At 44.8% G+C, this 24667-nt stretch overlaps 1 protein-coding gene across 3 annotated transcripts in view; it reads right to left on the bottom strand.

Annotated features, from left to right (window-relative positions):
• The window catches only part of PRICKLE2 (prickle planar cell polarity protein 2), a 342842-nt gene that overhangs the window by 162849 nt on the left and 155326 nt on the right, over nt 1-24667 (bottom strand). Inside the window, exon 1 of one of the 3 annotated variants that reach the window (XM_060161422.1) lies at nt 8288-8465. The exons of the other annotated variants lie outside the window; for them this stretch is intronic. The gene's annotated coding sequence lies outside the window, so the exon portion shown is untranslated. Of the gene's footprint in view, nt 1-8287; nt 8466-24667 lie in introns of those variants that run through there. 3 annotated transcript variants of the gene reach the window in all.

Below are 24667 nucleotides of genomic sequence, written 5' to 3'. Positions count from 1 at the left end.
TGTCCGCCTAAAGATATGTCAATGTCCTAAGTCCTGGAACCTGTGAATGCTACTTTATTTGGGAAAAGGCTCCTTGCAGATGTAATTAAATTAGGATTTTGAAAGGAGAAAATTATCCTGACTTATCCGAGTGGGTCCTAAGTGTTATTGTGTAAGTGTCCTCACTAGAGAAAGGCAGAGACACAGAGATGTGACACACGCACAGATAAGACAATGTGAAGATGGAGGCAGATACTACAGTGATGTGGCCACAAACCAAGGAACACCAAGGACTGCTGGCGGCCACCAGAAACTGGAAGAGGCAAGGCAGGAAGTCTCTCTGAGCCTCTGGAGGAAGTATGGCCCTGCCAACACCTTGGCCTTCAAACTTCTGGCCTCCAGAACTGTGAGAGGATAAATTTCTATTGCTTTAAGCCACCCAGTTTATGGCAATTTGGTAAAGCAGCCACAGGAAACAAATACACTCTCCATCAGCTAAACATCGTACAGCATCATGTAAACAATGTTCTACAAGATGGCCACACGAGTGTCCCTGAGAAGCATCGTGGGATCATACAGGTTTGGGAACTAACGTTAGACAGTTTTCTTTACAGTTGGACTTCTCGGAACCTTTTATGTGTTTACTGTGTCTTATGTGTCTTTGAGAAGGCGGTATGGTAACACAGAATTTCCCAGTCTTAACTGGAAGATCCCGCTGACCAGCCCAGGAAAGTGCTGCAGTATGCCATGCTGAAAACACTGCTGAGACCCACGAGGAGACAAAGGTCTGAAAATTTAAGAGGTGTTACTTTGCCAAGCTCATGATTATTTTTTAAAGTCCCCCCCAAACACAGCATAGTAGTTATCAGATCAAGAGTGAGACTGGATGATCTCTGTGGGGCCTTCGATATCTAACAATTTCTAATTCTTTATGTATAACACCAGAGATGGTTCTTGCCCATGGCAGACATTGCTAATCAATCACAGCACACTCCCCTGAGCTCTGAAAGGGCCCCCTAGTCCTCCTTAACCAGAGCTCTAGGCAAATAAAACTTGTGTACTATTTCTGTCCTAGTAACTCAATAGACAGTTCAAATAAATAAACGGTGGCTTATGGGATTTCAGAAATGAGTGTTATTTTCTTCCTGCCCAGGAAGGACAACCTCATCCCCACCGACATGTGTTGATTTTCTTGCCATTTCTAGAACGTACAATCCTTTGCTCTGATTTTTAAAAGAGAACTCCAGCAATGATACTGGATGAGAGCCTTTGGGAGCAGGGAGGGGAGGGTTTGGGGCACTCTACATGCAGTCTAACCTTTGTTCTCTTGGCAGAATTTTCTCCAACAAATTAATATATATATATGTGTTTACTGCCTTCTGAGCTCCAAAGCCATTCATGGACGTTGCAGTTGATCTTAAAAATCTTTGCATCCGAAGTCAAATCCCAGAGCAGCAGCTGCGTCTGATTAGACTTCCCTGGCAGGAAAGTTCAGAAGCTCAGGGTCTTCAAAGAAAACCATTAGTTGGGGGTGTAATTTTAAAAGGTGAGGAACCATGAATGCCTCACTCCTACTGCAAGAACACCTTCCTCCGAGGGGTGTACAAACCTCTGCAAGGGGCAACTATCGCTGACCTTGTTTTATAATTTAAAAAAAAAACAGCTGAAGGTCAGAAACATTTAAGTACGGGGATTTAGTGAGGCTATGAGGGTTTTCAGTCGTTCCATCCCCCCAAAAGGAGGAGGGAGTTGAGAAAAGGAGGAGAGTGATAAAAATAATTTAAAAATTTACATTAAGTAACAATTTTCTTGCAGTTGCTATGTCAGACACTGAGCTAGGTCCCGGTCAGTCAGCTCAGTCCGCCCCTACTAGGTGGCAGGAACTGTACACTGAGGATGGGAGTTGAACAACATAGTCCCTGCCCTTCAGGGACTAGGAGGCAGTGGAAGACACTTGTCACACTGAAAAACAAATATTTTATATCTTGAGAAATGCTCTGGACAAAAAGTAACATGGTGTGTGGGGAGGGGGCGGGGCTTGGTGACGCAAAGCTGGGCAGGAAGTCCTCTTGGCAGAATGACATTTAAGCTAAGGATGTCAACGATGAGAAGCTGCCAGCCAGGCAAAGTTCTAGGAGAAGCGCATTCCAAGCAGGAAGAAGAGCAAGTGCAAAGGCCCACAGGCAGGCAGGAACTTGGGTGTGAAGGGCCGTTGTGGCTGGAGCATGTGGACGAGTGTTTGGGAAAGGACACGTCCTTGCAGAGCAGACAAGGGGCAGCTCTGTTAAGGTGGCGGGTAGGGGGCCGCCCCGCAGTTCACGGTGAAGTGTTTGGATTTTACTCGTATTGCAATGGGAAGCTGCTGGAAGATGTTACATAGGGGAGGGGTATGATCTGAGTTAAGCTTTAAAAACACTCGGTACTGGGGAAGGTTACTGGGTAATCAAGGTGAGAAACGATGGTCACACATACTAAAGTTGTGCCTGTAGAGATGATGAGCAGCGCTCCATCTGGGATAAACCTCTTTTCTATCATATTGTTTATTGAGGTGTAATTTACATACAGCAAAATGCATATCTTATGTGTAGAGCCTGGTCAATTTTGACAGATGCCTCTACCCATGAAACCCACACTCTACCGAGAATGTAAAGCATTTTTTGTACCCAAGGAAATGACTTCAAGCCCCTTTCCCGTCAGTCTTCCCTCTCCCTCCCCCATGTTCAGTGTGGGATTTTTTTTGAGATAGAGCTGAAAAGACTCACTTCCATGGGATGCGACATGGCAGTGTGTGGAAAAGAGAAAGATCAAATATGCCAAAAGTTTGTAGCTCAAACAACGGGGGTGCCTGGAAGTGCCACTGCCTGACGTGGTAAAGGCTCGGGGAGGAGAATAAATCTGCAGTTGTGCTCTGACACATCAGGTTTGAGAAGCTCAATGAACACCTAACGAAGACGCTGAGAAAAGAGTTCAGTGTGTAAGTCTGGAGCTTAGGAGTGAGGTCCAGGCTGAAGATGGAAATCTGTGAGCCATCGCGTGAAGCCATGGACTGGATGATGTCAGCAAGGGAGCGAATAAAGATGAAACGGAGGAGCAAAGGAGACTGAGGCAAGAGGAAGATGCGGCAATGGGATACACCTAAACCTGCCGACGCAAGAATAAAACCACAGCAAGGCGGGAACGATGCACTCACACAAATGTTCCTGGCAGGTGGAAGGCAACCTTCGCATCGCTTAATTTATTTAACCATCCCCCAAACTCTGTAGGGTAGGTCTCATTATCATTCCCATTTCACAGAGAAGGAAATGAGGTTCAGAGAGGTACTGACTTGTCTAAAGGCTAATAAACAGAAGAGCTGACATCTTGACGTGTAGCAGCTTTCCCCCAAGCGCGTACTGCAGCACGTTAACAACTCAGGCTGCAAAAGGGTTCTGGGGTCATATTAGCATGGAAGACGCAAACTCATAGTTAAACAGGTTTCCCTACTCCAGGGCTCAGAGCCTTTAATATGCTAGTATGAACTGTGATTCCTCCAAAAAGAGATGTAGGGTATCGCATGTTTCAAATATACATGGAACCATGTTTTCGCTTTCTTGTTTGGAAGAGCCATTCGCCCAACAGGTGTTTCCTAGAACACCGTAGGGGAACCATTCGTTGCTAGAAGGCAACAGGATCACGTCTTCAAAATGTGTTTGAACAAAGTCCAAAGTGTTTCCACAGACATTATGTCACTTGTACCCAAAGGAGAAAGGGCTGACATGAACATTCCATTTAACAGATAATGGAGGCAAAGTGCACGAGGTTAAGTGGTTTGTCCTGTACCACAATCCTGCAGCAATTAAGCAAGAGAAATCAGCCCCGGTTCATAAGCCCAGGGGCAAGAGAAATCGGGTCAGGCCAAGGGGGAATCAAGCAGGAGGCGTGAATGAGGCTCCTCCTGGCCTCTGCCCCTTTCTTTACAACTTTCCCTTGGTATTTGCTTTCGGCAGGAATCTACCTGGGGGGGAGGGTGTTAACTGACGCAGAAGATGGAGGAAAAAGATGGGCTCCAGGTGGGCTCAGGTCACGGGCATGAGGAAGAGGCTTCAGCCCTGTTGGGCGTGTGAACTGTGAAGGGTCTTGTCGGAGGAGCCTGAGGGAAGTGTCTGGAGAGGAGGAAAGAGGTGACACTGGGGACTGGGGAAGGACCCACTGAAGGACACAGACCTGCCTTAAGAATTCCAAAAGCTGGGGGACTCGAAAGCACCTCACAAGTAAATCAATCTGACCTTGAGTCGTCTTGGTTCAGCAGTTAGAGAACTCAAGGCAAATTAGTCAGATGTTTCTCCAGTATGAACGTGAACCCCTACACCCCCATGCAGCCCTCCTGCATCCTGCCACAAGGGGCCCTCGTGGACTGCAGCTGCGTATTGCATGCCAACGTCACAGGGAAGGGTGCAGCAGAGAGAGTCGTGGGGAGGGGTCACTAGGTCCAAACTGTAAAGGGAAGACCACACAACCACCAGAAGCATAAGCGTAAGCTCCACGTATACTGGGGGTGGACAGTCACAGGTTCCAGTCCCCCGCATGGCCACTGAGTAGCTGTGTGACCCAGAAGAGTTACAGCACCTCTCTGAGCCTACCCTTCCTCATCCGTGGAACAGGGATGATAACAGCACCTACTCCGCAGGGTTACTGTGAGGATTTTAAGCGATCAGAAAGGAAAAGCCAAGTGTGTCTCAAGGTAGAGTCCAAGGTCTCACTTGAGATGCTTCTTCACATGCAGATTTCTAGGTGTCACACATACCCCCTGAAGCAGACTCTCTTAAGAATATTTTTATGTGCAGGAAAGTCTAAGAAAGATTGATAAGACACATAGTCTGTACTTGGCAAAGACTCAGTAAGTTAATAGCTATCATTCTATATACTGCTATCATCAAGTATAACATGTTAATATGAAACCTTTTCTCCAGGCTAGACAGTCCGAGGGCTCAAAATTAGAATTCACCTGAAATCCAGCTCAATAGATAGTCACTTATCCTCAAAAGCCTAAACAAAGCCTCAACCACTGGAAAAACTAAAGGTTTTGTAATTACAGCCGCCTAGGTGAATGCAAAGGAATCTTTTGTTAATGTTACCAAGAAATCAAGTAGTCACTTCTTTTTTTTTTTTTTTTTTTAAAGAAAAAGTAGTACAAGGCAAACTTTCAAAGACGTGATAAGCAATGTCACGTACACACTCCCTGATGTTTGGCATCTTGCCTGGGAAGGTGCTTTGGGAGGAGGAAGACCTTCGTGATGGGTATGATGATTTCTATACACAAGCTGGCTGGCAAAAGTCAAACATGAAGCAATTCTCAAAGGCCTCTGGGCTATACTTGGAGGGAAATCATTCATGAGTTTTCCCAGACACTGAGTCCCACAGTACCTGCGTCCGTCTGTTCCCTCCAGCGTCCCTCCATCTTCCGTATCTTTTGGAAGACATCCAGATACAATCTTTGCAAAAACAAGTCTCCCTCTGCTTGTCACACAGAGCAGCAGGATATGAAAAAAGAACATCACCCCCAAAAACAAACAAACAGAAAACTGCACGGTAATCAAATGCGAAGTATCTTGGGAAAGAATCCCTTGCCATTTAGATTTTGAGAAAAAAAATTTTAAAAAAGCAAAGAAACTCTTTTGGAACATTACATTTAAACTCTCCATACAATTTCCATCAAGTTTCATTATATTCAACTAGGATTGCCATTCTGTGTTTTGGTAGCTGAAAAAAATTATTCCCTCTGCTTCCTCTCACTGACTCGGAATATCACGCTGAGTTTATATGCACCCAGAGCTCTCCTATTTGATTACACAGCTAGGAGGTGCTTCACGTGACCAGGTACCTTTCAGGAAAGATTCAGAAATCTAGCTTGGGGAGCAGAGCGTCTCTAAGATTCGGTTTTCCAAAATTATTGAAAATGGCAGATCTCTGTAAGCACTACACAAAGCAGGGCACTGGACCCCCCGGTTGTCCCTGGACGCCTTTTAATTGCCCGATCTTCACGTCGGGGGTAAACGCAGCACAGAATCACTCTGCCTTCTCGGCCAAGACCATAAATGTCACCACCGAATTGGTGAGTGCTAGTTCAAACCTTTGCCTCTCATTCCTTGAGACATCTGTGTCCCTACGGATAGCAATCCGGGCTTAAAGGAAATCTTGGATAAAGGAGCCAAGAGCTTTTCCTGCTAAGGCTGGTGGGAGGAGGCCAATGGGGAAGTGGGCTCGATAAAACTGTCTCAAAAATAAGTTCCATCTTAAAAAGCTCATGAAGGGACTGAGAGAGTTATCTCAGTTTCTCAAATGGAAGCCCAGCCCCAAAAATAAAAAAAGAAAAAGCTTGTTGAGGGAGAAGCTTGAAAGGCTGGGAGAGGTTGAGGGTATCACTGCAGAAAGATTGCCTGGTAACAGAGCTTTCTTGTATTACACCCAAAGCTGTGTACCATCTGAGGCTGATTCAGGAAAATACTCAAATCTCCTGGTAATTTCCTGCAGACAAGACATTTAATCATCTCCAAGCCTCCACCGCAAGAGAGAGAAAAAAAGCAAAAAACCTAAACCAAATGATTCACACTCTTAAAAAGGAATCTTGCCTTCGGAACAAGAACTGTTTTCTGCTCTTGAAAAGCAGCCACGATTTGTTATTCTAACAAAGTGTTCCCTTCCTCCAAACAGAAATAAAAGTCGCTCAAGGAGGGCCTGTACTGATTTCTGTTCAGCATTTCTTGAAACTTCCATCTAGTCAACAGTTTCTCCTGGCAGGTTCTCAGAAATCCAGGGAGAGCTGGGTAGTCAGTGACTAAGAACACAGCATTATTTTTCTAAGCTTTCCCCACACCCCCACTTTTTGGCCCCATGGGAAGATGTCTTATTGTAAGATGAGCAGAATTAGCTGTACATATAAATTCTTCACTGCTCAGCTCCCTTGACACCTTCATCTGAATTGCCCAACGGCTGGGAAGATTTGGCAAGTGATGATTTGAAAAAGGAAAGGCCCAAATCCTCCCCAAGTGGTATTTGTTCTGTCTGTACATACAGCGCTGTGTCCATCTCTCTAATTACTCAACTAGTTGCACAGATAAAAACATCTGTTGGCAGAAAGCAGGGAACCCAAAGTATACAAATGAGTCACACAACACCCAAACAACTGCAAACAGAGGTAATCCAGCAAAATGAGGGCTGCTACGAGCCAAAATAATTCAATAAGGGCGGAAATGGACTTGGGCAATCCATGCCTCAGACTTCGCTCCAATTCTGGAAGGCTTTTCTTCCAGCAGCCCAGCAGCCTCATCTTCAAAAGCAGCAACAACCAAACCCAAAAGACAAACAAACAAAAACAACCAACCCGCTGGCCCTACACATTAGGCTTCCAAGTTCTTCCTTAGGTAGGTACACATGAGCAAACAGACTGGGGAGAGGGAGGACGCTGAAAAGGCATCTTTTAAATAAACCTTACCCCTCCCCCAGCCCAATCCCTATAGATTATTTTGGTTTTAAAATTTCCCAGGATACAGCTGCCCAGGCACCCCAGATTTGCATGATCTCAGGTTAAGTCTCCCAACAGCCAAGAGGGTACATTTGCAATCCTGGGAGAGCAGGGTTCCAATGAACTCCCCCCAACAGCTTTCCCCATCCCACAGACTCTTTTCTCAGAGCTAGGAAGGCCAGGAGAGGGGGGCCTCTCCCCTACTTCCACCCCCAATTCAGAGAGAATAAATGAACAAATTTCAGAGTTGCTTAATTACAGATATCCACCAAGGAGAAAAGCAAGGAATTTTTTAAGTTCTAGGAAAACGAGCAATGAGGAATGTGGGGAGAAACACATCATCTTTTAAAGTAGACCTTCCTGGAGACATGAAACATTTTTTGAGAGTGTAAGGGAAATAAGGGAAATAAATAAGTAGGTCATTAACAATACATACATTTTAAGTACTTGAAGGAAATGAACTGTAAGAGAATAAATAAAGGCTGTTTAAAAAGCAAGTTCAGGGACGTTTAAATGTTTCCCTCGAAGAAGTCCTAATACAGTAACAACATGATCCCTGTCTCGTGATACTGTTACTATTATTGGTTAATCAAGTGCGCAAAAGCTGGGAGACGCTCAGAAGAAAATGACCCCAAGGCCCCCTCCCCATAGCTCATGACCTCCCCAGCGTCTGTGTGGCAAGGCGCATCTCTCCCAGAGGTTACTGTCCCAGTTTAAGGCCCCCTTTCCCAGAGAGGGTGTTGAGAACCACCAGCACCCGCGCCCCAGTGCCCCCTCCGTGCGCCCTGGCCCTGGGGGGCCACTTACCCGGCTCAGCCTTGCATCGCTCGCCGCTGCGGCGCCTCCACCGCCGGGAACTAAGGGGCTGGGGGGAAGGGGCCGCCAACCCAGGTGCAGGGGATGCGGTTGCGGCTAAAAAGACCAGCGGGGCGTCGGCCGCCAACTGCCCGGAGCCAGAGGGGGCCCTGCAGGGGCTCCGCGCAAGGGAGGTGACATTCCCGGGGCGCGGTGGTGGCAGCTGCTTCCCTGCGCAGCTCTGGATCCAGGAAAATCGCTCAGGTCCCCAGGAGGGACGCTTCCAGCTCTCCAGGCTGCCTCCCAGCTGCTTAAAGGGACGCCTCCCCACCTACCGCTGCGCTTATTGGTGAAAATTCCAAGCTCCAGGCCAATCCTAGGCCTGTTCCCAAATTGAGATTTCAATCAAGGGAGCTACTGCTTTAAAATTAGAAAAGGCTGATGGTGGGGGTGGGGGGGGTGGAGGTGGGGGGGGGGTGGGGGGGGTGGGGTGGGGGTGGGGGGGTGGGGTGGGGGTGGGGGTGGGGGGGTGGGGTGGGGGGTTCAGCCACCTTTCCTCAGAAGCAGAAGGACACAGGCCCTGTGGCCCTTGCACGTGGAGGTCCCCAGAGCTGGCAGGGGCTGCAAAAGCAAAATTATGGTGCACAGGAGAATACACAAGGAAGGCAGGGAGCAGGCTGGCCCTTGGCCTTCACCCCTTCCATCTTACTCGTCCCTCAAGGCTCATCCAATTTATCACAGATTTGGAGACCCTCTATTGCTGGCAAGAACCCCCCAGCTAGGCGCTTCTAAATTCTCCCCATTATTATCCCCTTCCCGGGCACTCATCACAGTTTCACTTTTTTTTTTTTTTTTTTTTTTTTTGCTTAATCTGTCTCTCCCTTTACACTGTAAATTCCACCACAGCAGGGATGTTTCCATTCCTCATCACAGTGTTATTACTTCCTGCCTGGAACACTGTGAGCTCTCAGTAAATACTTGCGGACGGAATAAATGAATGAATAAACAAAGGAATGAACAATGATACATCCTATGTTAGCTGTGACAAGTGTTAATTAAAAGGCAGTATTCAAGAGGCCAGGTGTTTCAGTGATAGCCTCCGCCTCTTACTAGTTATATAACCTGTGCCATAGTTTCCTTGTCTGTAAAGCATGATCATGAAATCTCCCATCTCACAAGGTTGTTGTAAAGATGGTATTAGCTCATATCTGGACCACATGATGTGCCCAGTCAATAGCTACAGGCTATTGGGACAGTCAAGAGCTAGTGTTATTAATGAAATCAAAATACATTTCCTGGGACTTCCCTGGTGGCGCAGTGGTTAAGAATCCGCCTCCCAATGCAGGGGACCCAGGTTCGAGCCCCGCTCTGGGAAGATCCCACAGGCCGCGGAGCAACTAAGCCCGTGCGCCACAACTACTGAGCCTGCGCTCTAGAGCCCACAAGCCACAACTACTGAAGCCCGTGCGCCTAGAACCTGTGCTCTGCAACAAGAGAAGCCACCGCAGTGAGAAGCCCTTGCACGCAACAAGGAGTAGCTCCTGCTCGCCACAACTAGAGAAAGCCCATGCACTGCTACAAAGACCCAAGCAGCCTAATTAATTAATTAAATTAAAAAAAAATACATTTCCTGGGGGGTTGGGATGGTCTGACTGCTGGTTTGGCTTCTTGGTGAGTATCAGTCATTCACGAAACAGATGTGAATTCAGTGCCGACTCAGAGTCAGGTCCCGTGCAAGGTGCTGAGGTCACCAACTCCTAGTGAGTGGGAGTGAGCATTAGGGTTTCCCAGAGATACAGAACCAGTAGGATAGAGAGAGAGAGATGCGGAGATTTATTTTAGGAATTGGCACCCATGGTTATGGAGATAGAAGAGTCCCATGGTCTGTAGTCTCCAAGTTGGAGAACCAAGAAAGCTGGTATTATAATGCAGTCTGAGTACAAAGGCCTGAGAACTGGGTGCCAGTGGTGCAAGTCCTGGTCCCACTCCAAAAGCCTGAGAACCAGGAGTGCCAATGTCTGAAGGCAGGAAAATATGGAAGTCACAGCTCAAGCAGAGAGAGCAAATTGATCCTTCCTCCGCCTTTTTGCTCTATTCATACCCTCAATAGATTGGACGACGCCCACCCACATTGGTCAGGAGGACTCTTCTGTAGGAAGTCCACTGATTCAAATGCTAATCTCTTCTGGACGCTCCCTCACATACACACTCAAAAATAATGTTACCGGGGGATTCCCTGGTGGCAGAGTGGTTGAGAATCCGCCTGCCAATGCAGGGGCCACTGGTTCGAGCCCTGGTCCGGGAAGATCCCATGTGCCGCACAGCAACTAAGCCCATGTGCCACAACTAGTGAGCCTGTGCTCTGAAGCCCACGCACCACAACTACTGAGCCTGCATGCTGCAACTACTGAAGCCCACACACCTAGAGCCCGTGCTCCGCAACAAGAGAAGCTACCGCGATGAGAAGTCCCCACACCACAACTAGAGAAAGCCCACGTGCAGGAACGAAATCCCAAGGCAGCCAAAAATAAATTAAATAATTTATTTAAAAAAATAAAATAATGTTACCAGCTATCTGGATATCCCCTAGCCCAGTCAAGTTGACACATAAAATTAATCACTGCAGGGTGGGGAACAGGACAGAGAAAGAGACAAAGAGAATTATGTTAAATGAGCCCCAGCATGCAAACTCATGCTGGGGCTATGAGGTAGAAGGGAAGGTGTCTGGCAACAGAGGAATTGTTTGTCTTAGTTCCCTAGGGGCTAGGATTTGAATGCCCAAGCAGGACAGAATATGAGACCTTGGAACAAGGAGAAGCAGGAAGTTGTTAGTAGACCCCTACAGAAAACCAGGAATGCTCCCTGAGGACTGCACCCTCAGTGAACAAATGGATTAGAAAAATTGTCAACCAACCCAAGGAAACTTGTCTTTCTATCTGTGTTCTGAGCAGGAGGGAAACGTTTAAGTTGAGAATTAGAAACACTAGGCCTATGCCTTTCTTGAGAGTGGAGTATGAATAACCAAAGGCAGAATCAGAAAACTCCAAATGAACCATTAATATAAACTTTGGTCCTGTTCACGATATGCCAAGAATTCCCCCACAGAAGAAATGAAAAACTGCCCTGGAGAGTCAGTCCTGAAACCTGGGCTAAAACTGGCCCTGCAAAGCATGAGCTCCCAATAGTAAATTACAAAACACAGAGTCAAAGGTCACAAGTCAACAAGCATGAGGATCAGAGGCTCAAGAGTTAGAGGTCATAAAACAACATTTTGGAAAAGAACATTAATAAAATTTAAAACAGTTAAACACAAAAACGCTAGAAATGAAACTCTTAAAAAAAAAAAGACACGATGCCTCTCTCTCCCCACACAGTCATTAAAATTGCAAACTGAATGGAGAGGTGAAACATAAGGCTAAATATTGCTGAAGAGAGAAATACAGATCTCAGTGCATTACACAAGATGAAACACAAAGGGATAAAGAGGTGAGAACTACGAAAATGAGGTTAAGAGATACAGAGGATAGACTGAGAAGGGCCAACATATGTCTAATAGGTGTCCCGTTGGGAGAGAAGAGACATTCAGAAGAGGCATAATGGCTAAGAATTTTCTAGAATTTATAAAACTCATGAATCTTCAGATTCAAGAAGCACAGGGCATCTCAAGCAGGATAAACATAAGAACATCTGCATGTATTAATCACTCATAAAAGTACAGTTAATAAAAAACTGAACTGAGGGAAAGGGAAACAGTTTGATAATGCAATGACAGAGTTAAGCAGAAGGCACTTAGTAGTATTAAAGAGAGGCAACTGTGCCATTCCACATTTCGAGATGGACTATATCTCCTTGGATCTTTTATCCCCAAATATAATGAATTCTGAACTATAGAAGGTTCTTACAGGCCTAGCTGTACATTAATATGGCTCCTCTGTACCAAGGTGGAGTGGCAGAGAACTCCTGGGAAAACTGTATTCATTCAGCCGTTAAACAAAAGCGGCAGAAAAAACCACACACACAAAAAAAACAAACCAACGGAAACACAAAGCCCCTGTCCTCAGGAATCTGACTCTGGTGGTAGAGGAAGCAGATAAACAGATGGAGAGTGTCATCATAAGGGAGCATAAACGACTACAGAAACACAGAGGAAGAACATCTCAACCAGCCTTGCAGAAAAGTGGTACCTGATGGAAGGCTTCCTGGAAGGGGTAACATCTACACTGAGGGAATTGGTACCCTTCGGAGGAAACACTTTAGAGTTAGGCTTGGCTTTAAATCCCAGTACTGCCACCTATCACCTAGTGACTTTGGCCAAATTATGTAACTTCTCCAAGCTTCATTCACCTCATCTGTAAAATGGAATTCACAGCACCAGTCCTGGGGTTGTTTTGAGGTTTAGGGATAATAAATGTAAAGCATTTAGCAGAATGCTTGGCCTAAAATTGATATTTACTAAATGGGTAGCTTGTGTTATTATTAGATGAAATTCAGTGCCTGGGTGGGAAAAAAATGCCTTCTGTTTTTCTTTGTTCTTTTTCTGCGGTACGCAGGCCCCTCACTGTTGTGGCCTCTCGCGTTGCGGAGCACAGGCTCCAGACGCACAGGCTCAGCGGCCATAGCTCACGGGCCTAGCCGCTCTGCGGCATGTGGGACCTTCCCGAACCAGGGCACGAACCCGTGTCCCCTGCATCGGCAGGCGGACTCTCAACCACTGCGCCACCAGGGAAGCCCTGCCTTCTGTTTCAAAAGGTGATTTTCTTCTGAAAGCTGAAGAAGACAGAGGCTTCAGCCTATTTTCATGAAACTATCTTGAAGACCACTGAATATTTACTGAATCTACCCTGCAAAAGTAACATTATCATGCTATCAAAACTTAAAGAGTTATCCAATCTGGTCCTTTTAATAAAGAAACTTAAAATACAGTTCTCCCAAAATAATTAATGAAGGCTGCATATGTGAAGTGTCAAATATGTGATTCTCTTCTGTGATAAATCCCAAAACCGTGGCAGAATTCTTCTCTTTATCATGAAACCTTCAGATTCCCAACCACAAATCATGTTGAAAGAATTCAGAGTCCAGCAGGGAAAGATTGGACCCTCCTCAGTATTACTCAACAAGTTTATGAATGACCTGGACAATGGATGGAGAGGGAACTTGTAAAGTCCAACCAATGATGCCAAGTTGCTGGGTCCTGCCAATGCTCAGCAGATAAGAACACAGAGCGATATAGCCAATCTGTAGGAATGGCCTGAATTAAAGTAGCGAAATTCAATAATGGCAAGGGTTGCACCTGCCCTTTGGAAGAAGCACTGAACTGTGCAGTCTTAGAGAGGGAAGAATTGGCCAAGGCCAAGCTTTCCATTCATTTCTTCATGCATCATTTAACAAACATGTATCTAATGTCTACTAAGAGAAAGGGTTTGCCTTATAGGCTGGGTAAACAAGGAAAAACATGAATAAAACATGATGCCTGCCTTCAAAGAGCATAAACGTAGCGATATGAAATCTTCTTCACTTGAAACTGCCCATGCCCTCCAACATCTTCCTGCTACCATGCCGTGGTGATCTGACATTTATAAACCATCCTAAGTTTGCACTAGAGACTAAACCCCATCATGTTTCACAATGGCAAATAGATTTCATCTCTTGGGCTAACACCGATTGATTAGTAGTGGATTCCTGGAGTGCGATTTGATAAGAAGTCTGAGGCTACATATGGCAGGAAAGCATGCTGTGATTGATTAGTGATGTCTGTCATGTGGATGGAGAAGGAGTGACAGCACTAGTGCTATAAATCTGACATCTCCCATCTAGTCCAACCCCCTCATTCCACAGATGAGAAAACAGAACAGATCTTTCTTTCTTCCTTTTTAAATTCAGCAACACTAGCAGGGGCAACCGAGGAGAACCTCCACATCTGAAATGTTGCTGAGAGAGAAAAAAAATCTAGAGCTTGGAATATTTCTGATGAGCTTTTAAGATATGCACTCAAATCCTTTAGCAGCCTTTGTATTCTGCAGCAAACAGACTAAATGGAGAAAGCTACATGCTCTGATCTCCTGGTTAGCTACAAACAGCATACCTCCCACCCCACTAGACACACACAAAACCACATAAAACATATATACTTTGAGTATGCTTGAGGATTTAAAATGCACTGGGGGACAGAAACGTCTATAAAATGAATATATTTCAGAAATACCAAGTGAATGAAATACAGAGAACAGCAATTAACAGGTTATTTAAGAAAGAACAAAGATTTTTATCATTTTATTCGGTTAAATGGTACCGATATCATCAGCCAAAGAAAGGAAAAGAAAAGCTCTTATTTATTTTCATAAGACACTTTATATCCTGGGGACTCTGTAACTCTAACTAAGGAGATAGAGTCTGTCCCTGTTAAGCATTTCCACACCCTATCTATCAACACTCACAACCATCACCCAGTCCTATCACAAAGAATCCTGGCTCATTCCCTTCGAAGGACAGAATGGTATAAAGGGACAACTGATAAGCAGGAAGCCCAACCCCAGCCTGATTCAGATACAAAGAACAAATTGTAGCATTCGATTAATATGCCAGCTCTTCTGTCATGCTAACTGCAAAGTGAATTCTATGGAAAACCAACTCCTTGAGAAATAGGTCTAATTAATTCAGTTACATAAACTCCAGTGAAATATTAGGGGGAGGAGATGGGGAAGGGAGGAAGGAAGGGAGGAAGGGAGGGAGGAAGGGAGGGAGGAAGGGAGGGAGGAAGGGAGGGAGGAAGGGAGGGAGGGGGGAAATGAACAAATGAAAATAAATGATTGAGAGAATGTGAAGAGAATGCTCTGGAGATAACTGGGTTTACCTGGGGGCCCCAAAAAATATGTTCTGACTTAAGGTGATAGGAAACCTATTTATATTTCAATCAAACACTTTGTTGAAGGCTTGGGTAAGATATTAAAAGATGAACAACTGGGAATTCCCTGGCGGTCCAGTGGTTAGGACTCCACACTCTCACTGCCAAGGGCCCACGTTCAATCCCTGGTTGGGGAACTAACATCCCACAAGCTGTGCAGTGTAGCCAAAAACAAAAAACAAAGATGAACCACCAACAACAACCCTTTAACGCATACGTTGGTCAGATTAGTTTTTCCCCACAAAACTCACTCATTTGCATACCACCTTCAGGATTTCTGCTAAATCTGCTTCTACTAAATACCGTGTTCATGATATGTCATATTGAATGTGCCTTATATTACTATTTATATTGAATAAACAAGTTGTGGGACATCCAGACCATGGACTACGACCCAGTGAGTAAAAGGACCAAACATAAGCAACAAGATGGATGAATCACAAGTACGCAGTGCTGAGAGAGAGACGGCAGACTGAAAAGGCTGCATATTGTATGACTGCCTCATGTGACATTCCAGAAGAGGCACAATTATAGGCACAGAAAGCCAAGGGTTGGAGACGGAAGGTGGGATTGAGAAAAATTTAGAAGGTGATAGAGAACTGGTCTGTATCTTGGTTGGGGCACTGGTCACATGACTGGATGTATTTGGAAAAACTCACGAAACGGTAAACCTGAGAGTAAATTTTACTGTATGCAAATCTAAAGAGTGAAAAACAAAAACCCGGAAGTTAAAAACATCCCTCGTATCACTTTGGCTTTAATTATTCCTGTATTAAGCATTTTCCTATTATTTTGTTTCTGTAAAGATGTTTAACAAATTACCCAAAAAACAGTTACTGAGGAACTGTGGTGTGCCAGAGGCTATGACCATGACATTGTTCCTTCTCAACTGAAAAGGGAGACGATCAAGTTTTAGAGAAGCACCAACTCTAGCAGCGAAGTGAGATCTCCTTGTTGATGTACTTACAAAGTTTAGAACACTGAAAAGAGAACTGTTTTCAACCGGGTAACTCAGTGTTAGTTAATTAATGGATTCTGGACCACCCCAAGCCATCTCACGTTCTGGGAAACAGCGCTAGAAACTGGAAGCTCCATGAGGGAAGGGATTGTGTCTGTCTTATTCTGCACAGTAATCCTCAGCACCTAACACAGCAGACACTTGACAACCATTCACAAAATGAATGAAATAAACCATTCAGTTGTATCTCATGCTCCACCCCTGCAGAAGAGAAAACTCCTGAGGCAGTTCAGTTCATCAGTAGACAGCTGGATCCTGGATTAAGTTCTTGCTTACAGTAAGCTGGCAGCCGATACGCCACCAATGTGGATCACAGACAGCCAGGCCAGCTAACTCTTGCACTCAGTGTCTTTCAAAACCCTGAGTCTTTATCTTCTATCAACCTCCTTCTATGCACGGTTCCTCATGGGACATGGCTTCAAACCAACGCTTTTACATCCCAGCCACTTAAAAATGTGACACTTCAATTAAATGAGGAGGAATTGTTGTCAGTGCTGCTCGGTGAGATACGGTCCCGTAAGAAAATATCCATGCTTTTTAGAGAAACCTGTTTAGGTATGTAAGGTTAAAATAACATGATGTCCGAGATTTGCTTTCGAATACTTAGGAAGGAGAATAGTAAAGGAGAGGGGGAAAGAGGGAGGAACCGTAAGCCAAAGGAAAGAGAGATCGATGAGGGAAATGAAGCAAAATTTTGATAATTGTTAAATCTATTGCACAGGGATTCATTGTACTATTCTTTCTACTTCTGATTATGTTTTAAAATGTTCTTAATAACGAAAAACTTGCAAGCATGATTTGACCAGGGCAGAATAGGGTGGGTTTATGCCCTTCTCGTTCCAGATTCGGTGCTTCTAAGATCATATTAATTGGATTCTCACTGAGCTGTTGACCAAAACCTGTATAAATGTAGGTTGTTTGTTTGTCTTTTCCCTTCACGCATCTCTCACTAGACTCTATCTACTTTATTCTACACCTGGGTAGCTGGGTTTCTGGCTCCAAGTGCAGGTCTGTTCTTTTTTTATTTTTTAATTCAGCCCGTCATCCCTGTTCATGCTAGAATTTGGGACTCTCAATCTGCTTCCTAATGCCAAGTATCACCAAGTACATTAGTTTCCAAATGCCAGACTATGTGTATGTAAGGACCATCTGCGATTTTGTCAATTCTGCAGATTCCTGGACCCCGACCCTGGAAATTTAAATTCATTATGTTTGGGATAGGGCCCAGAACTTGTATTTTTAAAGCTTTCTTAAAACCAAACTAATATATTCATTACTTCTCCATTATATCATCAAGTACATTAGAAAAATTGATGAATGATACCTAAAGATTGAACAGAATCTCTTCATTATTACATTTGGGGGAGGGAAGAAATGGAAATATTTATATTACCTTTGATTACTATTCCTAAATTGAAAAGGCAAAGTTTCCAGTTCGCAGGGGAAACTGATGCCTCTCATTTCCCCTGAGCATTTCTAACAGAGGTAATCTGTCCAGTTCGCAGGGGAAACTGCTGCCTCTTAAGCTCTTGAGAGCATTTCTAACAGAGGTAATCTGTGTGGATATGAGGTCTAGGTATCAGCATTTTCATTTTCTGGGCCTAAATCTTGACATCTCTTTTCTTGGTGGTTATGGGAACATTCTGGCCCTGCATTTTCAGGTATATTACTTTGGAGGTGTATGCCACATTCAGCCATGCTCACCTGCATCCACTGTTTTTGGAAAACAAGGAAGCATTATGCAAATGAATACGCCCCTCCCATTTTCTCCCACTCTCTGACTATACAGGAACTCTCTCACGGAATCCTTGCAACAGACCTTTGAAGCAGTAACTACGAAGATCCCCATTTTTCAAAGGAGGAAACTGAGGCACAGAAAAGTTAAGTAGCCTACCTCTAGTATACACAACTTGTAAGCAGCTGGGATGGGAAACTGAGATCTAATGGTAGTTCACTTCTACGAACTTTTCAGGCGCTCAGACATTTTATCCATTCACCTGTCCACCTGACACTTATTGAGCACCTACTTTACCCAAGCCATTATAGTAATGAGCTCTGGGTACATAGATATAAAAGAACACAACCCACACTCAAGAGGAACTCAGTCTGTGGGAGAGAGACAGATCTGTTATACATACACTGATAAAACAAAGCACGGAGCAAGGTACCCTGGGTATGAAAAAGTACTGTGGAGTGAGTGACCTGGACCAACACAAGAAGGTGATGGTAGCAGCAAGTCTCAAAAGAATGAGGAGGAATCCTTGAGGTCGAAAAGGGGAGAAACACACTCAGGCAGATGAAATTCAAGAGAAGCACATTCAGGCTTGAAAGAGACCCGAGAGTGGCAGGAAGGCGACATTTTGTAGAGCTAATCAACCTTGGCAGTATTGACACTGGGGGCTGGATAATTTGTTATGGAGGCTGTCCCGTGCATGTAGGATGTTGACCAGCATCCTTGGCCTCTACCCACTAGATGCCACTAGTATCCCTGATAGTTATGATAGCCCCAAATATCTCCAGATACCACCAAATGCCCCTAACCACAGATGCAGCCCATGGAGAACCCGGACTCCTGGGAAAGCCTGCCTGTATGCATGAAAAGAAAGAAGGGCAAGAAAGGAGAGTTTGCCAGTGACTGAAAAAAGGGAGAGGGAGGTAGTTTGGGCCTAGATCATGAAACAAGCCAGCCAATCAGGCCCCTCCAATTCTACATCACCATCTGGCCACTCTGAAGTTCATTTCCTTTAAAAGGGCCTCCTCCCAATTCCAGGCTGCGCGTGCAATCCACTTTAGAAGATATAATTTTGATAATTACTTTGGTTTCCAGCTTGGACACGTAATGCCTACTATCTAACCATGTAGGAGGTAGAATTCTGAGATGGCCCCCAAGACTCCTGCCATGGGGAATACACATGCCTTCTCTCAATTTTTCAAACACTAACCTAGGTACTGCTGCAAAGGAATTTTGCAACTGTAATTTGAGGTCCCAAATCAGTTGACCTTAAATTAAGGAGTTTATCCTCAATGAGCCTGACCTAATCCTATCACCCCTTGAAAGAGACTGGGATCTTCCTGGACACACAGATTGAAAGGGTGAGGGGCATTTGATGTAAGAGAGATTCTTAGTCATTGGCTTTGAAGATGGAGGGGGCCACATGGCAAGGACCTAAAAGTTGCCGTTAAAAGCTCTTGGTAGAGCCACTATGGAGAACAGTATGGAGGTTCCTTAAAAAACTGAAACTAGAACTACCATATGGCCCAGCAATCCCACTCCTACACATATACCTGAAGAAAATCAGATTTCAAAAAGATACATGCACCCCAATGTTGACTGCTGCACTATTTACAATAGCCAGGACATGGAAGCAACCTAAATGCCCATCAACAGAGGAATGGATAAAGCAGGTGTGGTACATACATACAATGGAATATTACTCAGCCATAAAAAAGAATGAAATAATGCCATTTGCAGCAACATGGATAGACCTAGAGATTGTCATACTGAGTGAAGTAAGTCAGACACAGAAAGACAAATATCATATGATATCGCTTATGTGTGGAATCTAAAAAAAGGGTACAAATGAACTTATTTACAAAACAGAAATAGAGTCACAGATGTAGAAAACAAACTTACGGTTGCCAGGGGATAAGGTAGGGGAGGGATAAACTGGGAGACTGGGATTGACATATACACACTACTATATATAAAAGAGGTAACTAATAAGGACCTACTGTACAGCACAGGGAACTCTACCCAATACTCTGTAATGGCCTACATGGGAAAAGAATCTAAAGAAAAGTGGGTACATGTATATGTGAAACTGAGACACTTTGCTGTACACCTGAAACTAACACAACATTGTAAATCAACTACACTCCAATAAAAATTAAAAGAAAAAAAAAAGCTCTGCGGTGACAGCTGGGAAAGAGGGACCTCAGTCCCGCCGCAAGGTACTGAATCCTGCCAACAGCTCGATGAGCTCGGAAGATGAGCAGATGAGAATGCAGATGAAAACGTCTTGATTTCAGCTTTTTGAGAATCTGAGCCAAGAAGAAAACCACACCCTGCCCCACGGCACCACGAGATCATACATATAGGTATTGTCCGAGGCCACTAAATGAGTGGTAATCCACTGTGCAGCCACAGAAAACGCAACCTAGACCCCTCAGTCCTCCAAGGTCCCGCTTCAATCCTTCCTTCTCCATGAGGCCTCTCCCCACTCCACGCAGAGGGCAAGCCAGGCCACTGCAAGTTTCCCCAAATCACCACTCTCCTTCTCATGCCGATTCCGCTGTCCCAAACACTTGATGTGACATTTCACATGGATAAACGACTGCTCTGCCTACCACTGAATATGTCCTGAAGTGTTACATGTTGTGTTTGTTGGCCCCTCTCCTTCCCTCCCCTTCCACAGAAATCAGCACTGGGAAGATAGCAGTCATCTCTTGAAGGATCTTCTGAATTTCTCACATAGGCCTATCAGAGCCCATTGTAGACACTTATTAAATCATTACTGATTGATGGTCGGGTTCCCCACCCCTTACCCCACACATTAGGGGATGAGAGGTATTGCAAACCACTGTCCAATTCACGTTATGACTGAACTGACTTGGAGTAATACGTTAGCATCCAAAAGAACCATTTGTATTTCAATAATGACTTAAATGAGATCACTCTCATTGGTGATCATTACTCTCAAGTCAAGGTGACCTCTCATGGGTCACTTAACTCTCAGGGTCAAGCAATTAATCAGTTACCATGAGCTGCCCAAGAAAACGTCTCCAGGCTCCTTGCATTTTCCACTCTCTTGCTGCTCCTCCCATCTAGATGTCAATAAAGCTTGATACTTCTGGTCACTGGGCTTGATGTTTAGTCTCCTTGTTAGAAGATCCGAATTAGGAGTTTTCCAAAGGAAGCCTTCCATTACCACTGTCCACTGAATATTCTACCCTCCTCTGGAGGGGCACCAAGAGAATTTCAAGAATCGCCTTTCTCTAGGAAAATGATGAGCACAAAGAGAGGAGTATGTAGACATTATTAACTAAAATAAGTTAGATCAGATGGCATCACTTATCTTTACTGACCCAATCGCCCTTCACCATGGAATTGAAAATGTGAAATAACTGAACGCTTAAAGGTCTATTTGTAGTATGCAGCCTTCACCTTCAGATTTCCTTCCAGGATAATTTCAGGAATTAGAGCTCCTGGGACCTCAATTTACCAGCTAACCTATGTGTACATTCTTTTCATTTCTGTAATTATCAGCAGGTCGGTTAATATGACTCTGATAATTGCAATACTTGGGGCTGTTTATGTCTCAAAATTGTGTATGCTAAAGAACTAATAGTTATGGACAAAACTGGGAGCTCGAACTTATAAGCTATGGAGTCACAGCTTCCTTGGGTAGCATAAAAATGATCAGGCTGTAAAAAGTCAACCTTCACTCTGGCCTCATTCAACTCCCCAGTGAGTTATGCTAATGAGACCAAACAGAGGCCCTCAAGTTACCAAGCAGAGTACCAGGGAACGAGGTAGGCAGGATTTACATTTGGTAAATGCATAGCGTGAGAGATGAAATATAAGTGTTTCTGTAAAATTATTACTCATAGTAACGGATTCTCTAGAGGAGGGTAGAGAATGTCTGTCAGCTATGTTACTGCCCACGCACAGCTTCCACAGCAAATACCACTAACCGATCACTAAAGCACTCCTTCCAGCTGGGCCTGGAGCCAGCCCCAGACTCTTTCTCAACACAACTCTCCCGGGAAGAAAAAGCTCCTCCCAAACGATCCCAACTGGCCCACAAGGTAAAGTCAATTTGCCTCTTGTTGAATTAAACGTACTAATGGTTCTCCCTCTTCACCTAGAGCCATGCTTGCACTTGGCTGTTGTTTTTTTTTTTTTTTTTTAAATGCAGGAAAGGAAAAAGAACACACAGAAAAAGAACACAGGAACTGAAGCATGTCAGCTACTCGGCTCTATCCTGCCCACTGTTTGCAGAAATCAGGTGCCCAAGAGCCGCTCTCTTTAAGTACTTGGAAGTTATAAACATTTTGCCATGAGAGCTTCAGAGCAAAGTGAGGCGGCATCTTCTCCGGTTTCTTTGAAGGCTCCTCTTTCTCTGTGCCTCCTTTTAGTGCAGTCCTTGGAGGTTCTCTCCTGGGCTCTCTTCTTGTACAGCTCTGAAGGTGAGCTGAGCAACTCCCCTTCTCTCCAGTGGCACCTATCACCCTCTGTTGGCTGACTGATGTGTTCAGCGCCGGGCCCTGCTCTAGGGGCTGGGGATGTAGCAGTGAACAAAACAGACACAGTCACTGTGGAACTTATATTCTACTGCAGTGGAGAAAGACAATCAGCAAATAAGATGAGAAGTGCTAAGGGGCAAAAGAAAGTCAAACGAGGGGAAAGCAGGATGGGCAGAGTACAGAGGTGCTGGCTTAGAGAGTGCTGATGACCACAGATCTCCTTTTTATCCCAGAGATCTTTCCTAAGGTTCAGACTCGCGCATCCTAACTACCTTTTGGGTATCTGCGCCTGGAAGTCCCACAGACACAAAATTCACCACACCCACCACGGATCACCACCCTCTTCCAAGTTTTCTTCCCCAGTGGAACCATCTACCCAGACTCCTAGGTCAGACACCCGATGGCATCCTTAACTCCTCCATTCCCTCTACTTCCAAACAGCTTCTAAATGCCCCTCCACCGCCCATGCCCTGGTCCAGGCACCATTCTCTCTTTCCTGGGCTGCTGCACCAGCCTTACTCATGGCCAGAGATCCTGCCGCTCCTGCCATCCCATCCCAATTCCACTTTACACACTGCGTCTGGAATGACCTTGCTCAACGATACAGCTGAGCACGTCACTCTCTGCTCACAACTCCGCAGATCAAGGACCCTGACTCACAGAGACCTTCAGGATCTGACCCTGACTTACGGCGCCAAGTTTCTTTATCAGAATGGTCCCCCATGGGCTTCCCTGGTGGCGCAGTGGTTGAGAGTCCGCCTGCCGATGCAGGGGACGTGGGTTTGTGTCCCGGTCTGGGAGGATCCCACATGCCGCGGAGCGGCTGGGCCTGTGAGCCATGGCCGCTGAGCCTGCGCGTCCGGAGCCTGTGCTCCGCAACGGGAGAGGCCATAACAGTGAGAGGCCCGCGTACCGAAAAAATAAATAAATAAATAAATAAATAAATAAATAATCCCCCAACTCCAGCTAAACTGCCCTGTTTGTAGGTACTCTGGTTTCTTGCTCTTACTGCCCCTGCTACCTGAAACCCAGTTCAGTCCTTTCCCCTCAAGTAATACCCACTCATCCTCCACACATCTTTGACCTCTGGGAAGCCTTCCTGGACCTCAGAAGACCCTCTCAGGTGCCCTGTTGACCAACACAGCAATCAGCATGCTGTCGAACACACAATAGGCACACATTCAACACTCCTTGAATAAATGAGTATGTCAACGTACAGATCAATTTGTGTAACTGTAACCAATTTCTTACAGGTTTTTCAGGTATCCTGATTCGTGTGTCCTTAGTGATCCAGGCATCTGAAGATAGGAATTCCCAGGCTTGGGGCAAGTCATTTATTGTCTCTGAGCCTCAGTTTCTTCACTGAATAATATTTCCTACTTTGGGGAGGTGTCATGATGAGAAAGTGAAACGGCGCCTTAAAAGACCTAGCACGTGACTGGTACAATGTGGATTTGCAAATGGTAGCTCTTATTATTTAAAAAAAAATTTTTCTGCCTGCAAGTCGGGCAGAGAACAGAAGTGCTTTCTGAGATGGTGTCATTTCCCGGAGGTCATCAGACCCAGGGGAAAATGATGAGGAAAACCGCATCCTCTTTATCAAACGCCCTCCTTTCCTTTTGAAGATGTCTCCAGCACTTTGGTCTTGCTATTCTGTTTTTATTCAGAGTCCATTTAGCTTTAAGCTCACAGTTTTTATTTTGATACACACTGCATTTTAACAAGTAGGTCAAAGCCATTTTATACTTGCAATATGATTACCATAGTAATCGCTGTATTTTATAACCTGCAAAATGCTCCCAGGGAGACCAGTAGGGACAGCTACAGTTTGTAACAAAAACAATAATTTCAGCCCTGCAGAATAAGCTCCTCTTAAAAACTCTCTTGTTGCAGGTATTAATTTTTGAGGCTCCCACAATATTTGGAAACGGCAACTGCTAATGACTAACTGAAGATACAGTCAAGAGCTTTATTTGAATATGTCTTTACTTTTAGTAGCTTTATGCTGGAGAGTTATTAATAAGAATAAAAATAGTAATAGTAGCAGCTAATACTTGTACAGTGCTTGAAGTAGACTGTCTGCAAAAATGGTCTAAATAATTTCTCTGCCAGTACTCTCCCATACTGGCTATGGGCTTGGTTTGATTATAGGACGTGCTTGGACCAATGAAATATTAGTCAATGTAACTGAAGCAGAGGCTTGAAAAGCAACTGTACATTTGGCCTT

Source organism: Lagenorhynchus albirostris, chromosome 10, assembly GCF_949774975.1.
Source record: "Lagenorhynchus albirostris chromosome 10, mLagAlb1.1, whole genome shotgun sequence".
Classification (NCBI taxonomy): domain Eukaryota; kingdom Metazoa; phylum Chordata; class Mammalia; order Artiodactyla; family Delphinidae; genus Lagenorhynchus; species Lagenorhynchus albirostris.
The sequence above is the reverse complement of the archived record's forward strand: the minus strand, read 5'-3'. Positions and strand labels throughout refer to the sequence as shown.